Raw genomic sequence first — 12,865 nt, 5'->3', positions numbered from 1 at the left:
AGGACAGTTTTGTCTTCATACACCTAAAGCATATGATTTCACTCTGAAACCAATTTGAATTTTTTTTTCTGCAGGATACTAATCATAACATGTGAATATAAAATTATTTTTTTTGCATTTATATTGACAAATTGTTTTTCTTATTTGTCAAGTTTAAAACAAGCTTAAATTATTGATGTTGAGTTTACGGTTACAATTTTAACACAGATTCATGAACAGATTCATTCATAATCGACTCAGACTCGATTGTCTAAAGACTCAGAATTGACTCGGACTCGACTAAGGTGAACTCAAACCCAAAACTAGCAGGAATACCTGGTAACATTGCTGGTACGGCATAGAAATCCAATCCCTATCCAAAACCCAAATTGTACACACTAATAGCAAATTAATTGAAAATGTGTTTGAAGTTCTTAGGAAAGAAAGTTAAATGAAGAATTAATCTGATTTTGATAAAGTATTGTTGAGAACAGTTCAAATATCTGGGTGAGGGAGACATTCTGGCAAATGTAACACGTTCAACACTTATAGTGATTAGGAATAAGTAATTGAAGAGACACACTAAAAGTTTAAATCAGTTTTGATCTATTCTTTAAAACTAGATTAGTTTGTCTTATTGGAATCAACCCGGGCGAGCGAATGCCAGACAAAAGGGGACACTCCACTGAGACTGCCCTGCTGTCTGTCACGGAGTCGCTGAGACAGGCGAAAGCTGAATCTAGATCATCCATTCTGATTCTGCTGGACCTTTCTGCTGCCTTTGACACAATCAACCATCAGATCCTACTCTCCACCCTCTCTAAACTGGGCATCACTGGAACTGTGATTGGCTGGTTCAACTCCTATCTCTCAGAAAGGTCCTTTGAGGTAGCCTGGAGAGGGGAGGTATCCAAGCCACATCAGTTACTTACTGGGGTACCTCAGGGATCAGTGCTTGGGCCACTTCTCTTCTCCATATACACAACATCACTGGCACCCATCATCCAGTCACATGGTTTCTCTTATCACTGCTACGCTGATGACACGCAACTCTACTTGTCTTTCCAGCCCAACGACACCACAGTGACCGCTCGAATCGCTGCCTGTCTGGCAGACATCTCAGCCTGGATGAAGGAACACCACCTGCAACTCAACCCAGCCAAGACCGAACTCCTTGTCTTTCCAGCCAACCCTGCTGTTGAACAAAACATCACCTTGCAGCTGGGTCCAACTACAGTTTTGCCTTCCAAAACGGTCAGAAATCTAGGGGTAACCATTGATGATGAGCTACATTTCACAGACCACATCTCAAAGACTGCAAGATCATGTAGATTTACAATATCAGGAAGATAAGACCTTTCCTCTCTGTACATGCCACACAACTGCTTGTTCAGTCACTTGTCATAACTAGACTGGACTACTGTAACGCTCTCATTGCCGGCCTTCCTGCATGTGCAATTAGATCTCTACAAATGATCCAGAATGCAGCAGCATGTTCCCGGACTTTCAGTTTCATCATACCACGTTGGTGGGATGACCTTCCCAACGCAATCCGTGAAGCTGACTCACTCTCTATCTTCAAAAAAGGCTAAAAACAAATCTTTTCCAAAAGCACTTAACCGGTCAAAAAAAAAAAAAAAAAAGAAAATTACAATTCTTGTTGCACTTAAATCTGTTTTGTATACTATTCTGATGATAGTGAAACTTTGTAGTATGGCACTTTTCGTATCACTGTCTCCTTAAGATGATTCGCTTATGTTTTCCTCTTTTGTAAGTCGCTTTGGATAAAAGCGTCTGCCAAATGAATAAATGTAAATATATCAGTACAAGGTCCTCCCCTTTGGCCTGTCTCTGGCCCCTTGCATCTTCAACAAGGTCGCAGAGGCAGCTCTTACCCCGCTGCGGGAAAGGGGCATCCACATACTCAATTACCTCGATGAGAGGCTCATCCTAGCACACTCTCGAGAGTTACTATGCGCCCACAGGGACCAGGTGCTCACGCACCTCAGCCGTTTAGGGCTTCAGATCAACTGGGAAAAGATCAAGGTCTGTCCGGTTCAGAGCATCTCCTTTCTCGGTTTGGAATAAGACTCGGTCTCAATGTCAGCACGCCTCACGACAAAGCGTGCGCAGTCAGTGCTTATGTGCCTTGCTCGCTTCAAGCCAGGCACAGCGGTTCGTCTCAAACAGTTCCAGAAGCTCCTGGGGAATATGGCATCCTTAGCCGCGGTCACGCCGCTCGGGTTGTTGCATATGAGACCACGCCAGCACTGGCTTCAGACTCAAGTCCCGAGATGGGCATGGCGCCGTGGCACATACTGTGTTTTTATCACCCCTTCCTGCAATCAGACTTTCAACCCTTGGACAGACCTCTGTTTTCTGCATACAGGAGTCCCCCTACAGCAGGTGACCAGACGTGTCAGGGTCACCACATCTTGATCCACTCAGACAGCACAACACCACGGTAGCGTACATAAATTGCCAAGGCGGTGTAATCTCCCGTCTCATGTCAGAACTCGCCCACCATCTCCTCCTTTGGAGTCAGCCACGACAGGTCTCGCTCAGCGGAGAGTGGTGGCTCCAACCCCAGGTGGTCCAGCTGATTTGGGGCTGCTTATTGGCCCACCCGGACCTGGTTCGCGGATCTCATGCTCCTCGCGACAGCACCTCCCTGGCAAATCGCCCTGAGGAAGGACCTTCTTTCTCAGGGACAGGGCACCCTCTGGCACCCACGTCCAGTCCTCTGGAATCTCCTCGTCTGGCCCCTGGACAGGATGCGGAAGACTTAAGCGGTCTACCACCTGCAGTTGTGGACATGATCAACCAAGCCAGAGCTCCCTCTACCAGGCAACTTTACGCCCTCAAGTGGCGTCTGTTCATAAATTGGTGTTCTTCCATATCTGAAGACCCGCACAGATGCACAGTTTAGTCAGTGCTTTCATTCCTGCAGGAAAGGCTGGAGGGGAGGCTGTCCCCTTCCACCATGAATGTGGATGTCGCTGCTCACCATGATGCAGTAGACGGCAAGTCCCTAGGTTATCAGGTTCCTTAAGGGCGCCCAGAGGTTAAACCTTTCCCGGCCAAGCCTGTTACCCTCCTGGGATCTCTCAGTGGTCCTCACAGGCCTTCAGGGACCCCCCTTCGAGCTGCTTGAGTCAGTTGAGCTCAAAGCCCTCTCCCTGAAGACGGCCCTCCTGATTGTGCTCGCTTCCATCAAGAGGGTTGGGGACCTGCAAGCATTCTCTGTCAGCGACACTTGACTGGAGTCCGGTCCGGCTGATGCTCACGTCATCCTAAGACCGCGACCGGGCTACATGTCCAAGGTTCCTATGACCCCCTTCAGGGACCAGGTAATGAACCTGCAAGCACTGCCCCGGGAGGAGGCAGACCCAGCCTCTTCGTTGCTGTGTCCGGTTCTTTCCTTAAGGATCTACATGGACCACACGCAGGGCTTTAGATGCTCTGAGCAGCTCTTTGTCTGCTTTGGCGGATGGCGGAAAAGGAACGCCATCCCCAAACAGTGGTTAGCTCACTGGGTTGTTGACGCTATTTCCCTAGCCTATCACACCCAGGCCGTGCCCCCCCTTGCGGGTTCGAGCACACTCTACGAGAAGTGTGGCATCCTCATGGGCACTGGCTCACGGCACCTCATTATCATCATCTGCAGAGCAGCGGGCTGGGCAACACCCAACACCTTTGCTAGGTTATACAATATCAGGGTTGAGTCGGTCTTGTCCCATGTTTTGACAGGTCTGAGCCGGTAGAACTCGGTAATACAGAACAACCGACCGATCTTGCGCCATTCACCAAGCTGATCCAGTGCGCCTTTTTTCCCAGGTGAGCCAGCAAGCTCTCGCTCCCTGGATGCTCTTCCCCCCTTGCCCTCTGGCCGCAGATTCGGCAGAGAAATTCAGCGCCAGACCCACCACCAGTCGAGTGCTCCGTTTTGCGCTTGGGCTCCACAGGCATAGTTCCCGCTTCAAGCAACTCCTTGTCACGTATTTTCCACGGTGCGGCAGGACCCGCAGCTCCCTTGGGCAGTCCTCGCTGCCCCCTGGTCGCCGTGTCTGTAGTAACTCCTCCCTTGCAGGCAGGATCTACCACCGCACCATGATAGCATGGCTGGCTCACATGCAATTCATGTCGCCTGTTTCGTGTACGGGGAACCTAAGAGTGGTATATGACACCTTTTATTGGGGCCGTTGGGGAGAGTTACGTGCAACCGACCCAGCTGCTTCTACCACACAACAGCATGCTTGCACCTGGCTTGGCAGCCACGTAACACGGGTTAGTGCATGCCGTTTTTAAGTGGGACCCCTTGTGTCACTACAATCGACACAACGTTTAGTGAGTGACAGAAGGGGAACGTCATGGTTACTGTTGTAACCTCCGTTCCCCGATGGAAGGAACGAGACATTGTGTTCCCCTTGCCACGTCACTATCCCTACCACTGTAATGTGCCATAACGTATTCTCGGCTACTCAGTGAAAACCTGTTTGGCATTTGCTCACCCGCTCCCTTTATACCCGTATGTCTGGGGATTGGGGCATGCAAATTCTATCTGTCAACTTGACATTGGCCTTTTCTCAAGTTCAAGTTCAGAGGTATGCAAGGCTCTCAGAAGAAACCCCTTCTGACAATCGACACAATGTCTCGGGGAACGGAGGTTACAACAGTAACCATGACGTTGTTCAACATTAACAGCTCACTTTCTGTTTTCTTCGTAGGGTGCAGTGTTCATGTTTCTTTTCCTTAGATATAATAACAGGTACAAATAGTACTCATAATATTACTCAAACATGTTCTGTTTGTATGCAAGTCATAATTTAAAGTTATAGAGATCATATTGATTTTATCTTGACTTTATTAACATAGTGCTCTTGTGGTTATCCAAAAGTGCACACTTGAGTTGGATAAACTGCTTTCTCTTCAACCCACCCCCCAAAAAAAGAGAATCAAACTCTGATGTCAAATTGACTGGTCCACAACAAAAGCTCAACTGTGAAAACAGCTATGATCTGTATTATCAGGCCTTTGCAAAAGGTTATGCAATTGAACAACTTTAGGATCAATAACCAGTAGCTAATTAAAGTGCAAATCCATAGCTCTATCAAAAATAATAATTCTTCCTGTCATGCAAAATACAATATCTCTCCAACATAGGTACATTTATATTGCACAAAGACTTTGACAGAGTTTGATTTCAGAAATGTCATTCAATGATGTGTCAGAGCCCACCTCATTAACATCAGCACCACCAATTTCCTTCCCACACATTTCAGCCATGTTGGAATGTGAGCACAATTCCAATAAGCCACTTTGTTCCTTTAACATTCACATTTTTTAAGTGACCTTGACACGCACAGGGTTCAAAGTTGCTGGTAGAGCAGAAGAGTCAGTCCATGTAAAATGAAAAATTATATTAACCTGCTGTGCTGAATGACAGGGGTAGTGCATTTCCATTGGCAATTAATTAACTAATCGCCTCTTGTAAAACCAGAGTGTCATAGTCGATAGAGGAACACTGTGGTAATTTTAAATAATGTTATAACAGAAGACATTGAGCATTAAAATGTCTTTAATTCTCTTTGTGTGTGTGTGTGTGTGTGTGTGTGTGTGTGTGTGTGTGTGTGTGTGTGTGTGTGTGTGTGTTTGTAGGAATAATTAATATTTGTAATATAGATTGATCTACACAAATTATGTATTTTCTCATCTACTAATATTCTGCATTATAGCTATGACAGCTCAAAGAGTTAATGGAGGGAAAAATAGAGCCCATATTTCAGTGGACTTTAAACCTATTTCTGCTGTATAAGGATTTCAGGAAGAGTACAGTGTCGACTAATGCAGGCTACCTGATAAATTAAAGCTACGGAAAGTCAACGTAATTTGATTGCCTTAATGTCAATGTGAAAAGCAGTTCACAACCCATTTGACTTCCATAATCCACCTTATTTCTGAGTGAAACTTTTCTGGATGTTCAAAAAGAAAAAAGGCTAAAAAAATAAAATTGTAAGGTGTGCAGCCTCTCATAAAAATTACTTGCTAATGCAACATTCTATCAAGTAAGCTACTGCGCAATTTGATTGTGCTTTAACAAGCTTGTAATTGTAGTTGGTAGTTGTAGTTCTCAACCTTACAAACTCACCTCTATATTTACAGTCCAACACCAGATAAACACATAGGAAAACACAAGGGATATATCTTCATACATAGACTAATTGGAAAACAAGGCACATGTGTGACACTAAGGATAGGGACACCAGAAATCTAGGTAAAGCAATATAATTTTCAAACCAAAGTAACAAGACAAGATAAAGGAAAGCAAACAGTCTAAGAATACATTACAAAAACAAGCCATGACAAAAAAAAATTCCCCATACAGTTGACAGCTTCAGCCTCTAGTAGCTAGGGTCAAATCACAAGTGCAATCATTATAAGCTCCATGTAATCAGATTTATTGTGGATGTAGTTCTGTCACTGTCCTGTTTTCTCCTGTTATTTATATGTAAATTGAGTTATTACAGTCTAGATGGTTTCTATCTTGGCACAAGCACTCACTGGAGCACACATAAACCTCAGGTGAAATTCTCGTACCCATAGAGGCATTATTCATTAACAATCTCATAAAAATGTTGCATATATTTCTACTTATTTCTTGGGTTCTATACATTAATATATTTTTATTAGGCTTTTATTATTATTATTATTATTAATGATCTGAAAAGGACCATTCACCTTTAATAACTGGACTTCCAAGTTTCTCTCTTCCATTACAAATGTTATTCACAGAACAAATCATCTTCGCTGAACCTATCAGCATGCAGGGATTGATATGAAAGCAGAAATATTTATCCCGGTCTCTTGCACATAGTCAGCGAAGTTGGGAAACTTGTCAACATTTTTATTAATCAACCAATCATGTCAAAACGGGAGGTGTGCTTGAAGCGCAGTGAGAAGTGCGAGCATGAGGTGATTGTCTGTGTTCCGCGATTGCTATGAATAATGTATAATGTGCAAATGAGGGCAGCCTGTGGAGTTTCTGGTGCCCCTCTAAGATGGTGCCCCCTGGGGAGTTGGTGCCTTACGCTAATGATGAGGTGTCGACTCCAAAAGAGTCGATTTCTCATTTCTGACTCGTCCTAGAATCGGAGTCGACTCTGATGCAGGAATTGATTCTTTTGTTCGACTTAGTAACTTTATGAAAAGGACGTTGTGATTGGCTCAAAAAAGGAAGACAAAAACTGCATTTAGTGTGCGATTAAAGACTGCAATCTTCACAGGGCCATCGCCAGAACATATGAAATAGGAAACACTATTTACTTACAGGTAAGATTTTATTAAAGCACCAACCACACCAATATATCTTAATTAAACCCACTGCTATGGTCGAGACTGTTGAGTTTAAAAAGCTGTCATATTAACATTTTCACCATATGTTTAATAAAAAAGTGATTTCACATACCATATTTTACATTCCAGTTAAAAACATGGCACCAAATTAATATTTTTTTTATTTTATTACATCTCCATAATATGCCTATTAATAGATATTGAAGTGAATCGAGCTAGAAAATATGTGCGATTTGTTTTTCCATCTGCATGGATCTAGACTAAAGTAAGCTTCTCCCATCCCACTAACGTTAATGTTTGGATTTGGGTAGGAGAAACTGACCAGCAGTTACATAAAATCTTCATGGAGTAGCAATCTGACACATTAAGCAGTGGATTAAGAAAGCTATATACGAGTGAAAATTAATCTATGAAAATAAGTGGTGTTCCCACAGGTTTTTGAGGCGCACGCACATGCCTGGAACAGACTGGAGAAAAAAACTACTTAGGATGGAGCCCAACAACATGTCAACACAGCAGAGAGAATACAACATTTCTGGGAGTACAGTTGGAAAAAGCACATACCGTAACCATGTCCACCAATGTCAAATATCGACTGTCCCTCACGTTTATGTTCTGTATATACACTTGTACATTGAGGAATTACGTACTTTTACTTAAGTAGGTTGTGATGGAAAGATGAGGAAACAAACACCGCAACAACTCTGGAATATCTGGAAATAAAGCAAAGCAACAGAGAATAAAATAGAAAGTCATCCTCGGATGCCATGTTTGCTATTTACACAAGTGTTGCTGGGAAATGATGCTGTTGTAGAGAAAGCTGCTATGATTTTTATAATTACATTGATTTTCCACTCATGCCTGACAAGCAGTTTTGGGGGAGAAAATATGTCACTTAGGAAGGCATTGCCCACTAATGGCCATCCCTGGTGATGGCCCTGAATTTTGAAACAATCCTGATTGAAAATAAATGGAATCGAACACCCCTACTTTACACAGACTGCGTAACATGGCAGCGTCTATACTGGAAGTCACTGTCGATCTGTCCCTGGCTGACTCCCTATTAAAAAGAAAAGCAGAGGGAGTGTTCTTTTTTTTCACCTTAATTTATGCAGAGGTTAACGTCATGGAGACAGAAGGCAATTGTGAATAACATTTATTCATATTTTCTAATGGAGATAAAGCAAACTGAAGTAGCCTACATGTTCAGATTATGTTTACTGTTCACATTAGTCTTGTGTATATTTGCTCGGTACTTCAGTACTAAAGCCTATTTGAAGTCAATCAAAAATTCAAAGTTTAAAAGAATTTACAATGAGGAAATACCTCCAGAATCTGCAGCAATATTCCAAGTAGCACTGACTGCATTTTATTCTGGATTCCATTCAAATTAGAGAGTGGAATTTCCAATGTCCTACTTGGAAAAAAGGCAACAGAATGTCACTTGAAGTTGAACTTCCTACTCGTGCAGACAAATGGAACTCCAATTTTCAGGGATGCGGGGACATAAATACATGCATATTTACATAATAAATGATAAACAATTCATTGTTAAGCTAATTAAATACGTCAATAAGTAATTTTCCTATATTATAAGATATTAAACCTGTTCAGCAAATGTATGCAGAAACAGGTGTGCAAAACAAATCAGCTTCATCAACGATCTCCACTTTATAGATAATTGTACGTACACTTATAGAACAAATATTATTGAATTGCATCATTTATCCTCAGCCGTTCAGCTGCTAGGAGACTTAATTGTTGACAGTTGGACAACCGCAAAGCTAATCGTATCATTGCCAGTTTGTTTCCAAGCTTCGGGCAATGGAATACCTTTGCATGCCCTTCGGAGATTAGAGATATCAAGTCGGAAAATCTTGCATCCGACTTTCAATGTAATGCAGCATTAAACCTACAAACTCTAGTGTACCATGGAAAATATGCCTTGATCAACTTCAAGTTAAGCTTGGAAATTTACTACAAGAATTTTGACAGCTTACACTTGACAGTCCTGCAGAAAGCCACTGCAATGTTTCAGATTTTCACCTACATTTAAAGCCAAAGTGTAAAATGTTTCTTTTAATGACCATATTTACATGCATGTAAGAAAACAGTATATTCCAGGGTTTTCACAGAAAGCAGCATTCTCAAACATCATGTAAACGAGAAGGCTGTTTTCTTATTAAGTTTTACATATTTGGGTTTCCCTCAAAGAACACAGCTTAATGAGGCCATATAAACACATAAGTGACATTCTTACAGGTTTTTGAGGAGTGTGCTTGTGCCTGGAACCCTATGACATAGGATGTCAACACTGCAGAAGAATTCAACATTTCTTTTACATTTGGAAACAGCACATACCGTACCCATGTCAACCAATGTCAAATATCGACTGTCCCTCATGTTTATGTTCTGTATATGCACTTGTACATTGAGAAATGATGTACTTTTACATAAGCAAGCTGTGATGGAAAGTTGAGGAAACAAAAACCGCAACAACTGGAATATCTGGAACTAAAGCAAAGCAAAGGAGAATAAAATAGTAAAGTCTTCCTCGGATGCCATGTTTGCTATTTGCACAAGTGTCGCTGGGAAATGATGCTGTTGTAGAGAAAGCTGCTTACTGTCCAAGCTGCATGTATACAGGAGGAAAGAGTTACTGGTTATTCATCGCATGTATCAGGAATGCCACTTTCTTGCAATAAGCCGCTTTCTCGTGTCCTTGTATACGTAGTCACTGTAAGACATTATTAATATGCAGGAAGGCACAATTAGAAGTAAGACATTTACAGGTTAATTCCCCTGATAAGTGTAAGCACTGACTCTGTAGTGCTATCAAAACCTTGCCCTGTTTGTTTGAGTATCTCGACCAGCCCAACATAGCAACAATGGCATAAAGCCGTTATATTAGTTGAGAACTATCTGTTTGACTGTGGCCGCATCCGGCCCGCAAACCATCTTTTTGTGGCCCGTGTGATGTTATCTCATAAAATTCTTGAACGTGTGTGAATTTTGAAGTGTCCATTTTCTAGAGCATTTACGGTAATTCTCAGTATTGATAAACTGCTGAACCGCTATAGAGGAAAAAAACAGCAAACGCATAAAAATAATGAGATAAACTACAAATCCGTAAAAATAAATCAGATTAAAATCACTCTTTATATAACATGAGTGTGACATCAGTCTGCGCACGTGTTGATAGAAACAGTTTGCTCGTCTTTTCAGTCACTTTAAAAATGCACCCGCTGAGTGTCTCTTCCAAACCTGCTCGTCACTGCCACGGCATGAGTCAATGGGTCTCAGGTGACAAGCGAGCTCAACAGATATCTAAGCTCGTCGTGAACAATAATTACAGGAAAATGGTTTGTCCTGCAGTAACGGAGTTGAGATATTTTCTCCCAAATGCTTCATTTTTGTGATTTGCGTTACTTACATAAAAATAACTCTGAAAAGAGGGTAACGCCGGGTTCACACATCCTCCGTGAACGTTCACACTGGCCGCATCTCTAACTCGCTGCTGAAGATAACATTATCTAAGGAGTCTTACGCCAAATTCTTATTTTAAATAGGTCATAATAAACTAAGGTTATTGCTGCTTCAAGGACAACAGCAGACAGTCACTTGCACTTTATCTTTATCAGCACACTTGGTTGTGATTGGTTTATGTTGTGTCTAAACTGTACACCTATATACACAGACAGGCAAAATGTCCAACAGTTTATTCATTCTTTACTTTATTTTTATTTTTTTGTTTACTTGCATGCAGACATATAAACTGTAGTGTACTATAGGTTAGGTTTGTATAATTTTGATTTGCTTTTGTGCCTTTTCTATAATCTCCTGATTATTTTAGTGTTGTACTGCACCCAGAGCCGCTGAGATCAGCGAGAGGCCCACGGAAAAAATAGGCACAACGCCGAAACTAACTGCTCACTGCCGCGTCTGGGACACTTCACCTCACGACTCATGCTTGCAGTGTAAACAGTGTCATCTGTTAATATGGGTGCCTCGCTCACGCCCCGCTCACGCCTCGCTCACAGAGGATGTGTGAACCCGGCGTGAACATGGCTTCAGAGATAATGATGTCTGATATCTCATTGAAGCTCTTTTAGAGCTAGTATTGCAACTATATGTCTTGTTTTGAGGGTAATGTATCTCTGGTGTTAGTGTGTGCGTGTGCACGCGTGTGTGCATGATTCACTATATTTCACTATAGTCATGACAATCTTTGAAAGTGACAATAAAACAGATAATCCTCTTTCTATATATGGCAAAAATGTTAACATTTTAATTGTAAATTGTAGTTTGTTTGTTTTTTATTGTTCAGTGCTGCAGTATGGCCTACTAATAAAACTGTGGATCTTCTAAAACAAGCAAACAAAAAAACATATAGGCCTATACTGTATATGATCATTATAATAGTATATCACTGTTTTTATTTTTTAAAGAACCACACTTTTACAATAATTTTTATATATATTAAAATATAACGTTTTACTTTATTCTTGTTAATTACATGTGCCCATTAATTGTTAAATAGCATGTAGCATCAACTGGTTGCCTCAGTAATATAAAAATAATTAAAAACTTTTTTAATAATAATAAAAAAAGAGTGCAGCTCTTGAGGCTAAAGGGGTAATGCTTTCTAAAGTACACATGATTTAATGCAGGATACAAAGAACCTGCTGGAAAACATTCACTGTTTTTGTGAATCATTTGGTGATGCTAGTGCTGCAGATATTACACCCTTCAGCTTTAAGAACTTGCTAACCTGCACACATGGGACCAATTCAATACTACAAACAACCCAGCTAATGACAAACATAGCATACACTACTTTGTGTCTAACCCATTGCATCCAGTCACAAACACTCAAGACAATGATGCACAGAACTCTATTTGAACAAATGCATTTTTTTTTTTTTTTTGCTATAGAGAAGCTATCAAGTAGCAGCAAGAGAAAGTGAAATGTCAAAAATGACAAAGAAGTGATGAAGCATTTTGGTGAAGTCAGTGAGCACTTGAGCAGTTTCAACGGACGTCCTAACCCACCGTCTGAGGGTTGCTGCGAATGAGAAATTTGATTCATGAAACGAGCATTGGATTCGGAAACATTCTGGAATCATTTACTCACCCTAATGTTGTTCCAAAATCGTATGCCTTTTTTCTGCAGAACACAAATAGAGATGTGCATAACCTCAATCACCATTTACTTTGTTCATATGGAAAACAAATGCAAGAAATGTGGTTTATTTTCATCTTTTGTTGCTGATTCAGTCCTAAAAACACCAAATTCAGAGAAACATTTACTGATTATATATCAGCTACCCTGTTTGTTCTGGCTCATAAAACTGGAATTTATTGAATTTATTCAACTGGACTCACCCAGATTAACTATTTAATCACAAATGATAATGAAATAATGAAACGACACACCAGAATCATATACATCATGGCAAGATACAGAATCATAGATCATAATTATCATCTTTTGCCCCTTCTAAAAAGTTTTATTGCAAATAAATTCCCTTAA

The 12,865-nt window shown here is 41.2% G+C and overlaps 1 protein-coding gene across 2 annotated transcripts in view; it reads left to right on the top strand.

Annotated features, from left to right (window-relative positions):
• LOC127631221 (E3 ubiquitin-protein ligase RNF34-like) overlaps nt 1-1,070 on the top strand; it is a 243,602-nt gene extending 242,532 nt beyond the window's left edge. For both annotated transcript variants that reach the window (XM_052109273.1, XM_052109275.1), the window contains exon 12: nt 1,048-1,070. The gene's annotated coding sequence lies outside the window, so the exon portion shown is untranslated. The remainder of the gene's footprint in view (nt 1-1,047) is intronic.
• Nucleotides 1,071-12,865: the final 11,795 nt, after the last annotated feature.

This window comes from Xyrauchen texanus, chromosome 37, assembly GCF_025860055.1.
Source record: "Xyrauchen texanus isolate HMW12.3.18 chromosome 37, RBS_HiC_50CHRs, whole genome shotgun sequence".
Taxonomy (NCBI): Eukaryota; Metazoa; Chordata; class Actinopteri; order Cypriniformes; family Catostomidae; genus Xyrauchen; species Xyrauchen texanus.
Note: the sequence above shows the minus strand (reverse complement) of the source record. Positions and strands in the feature narration are given on the sequence as shown.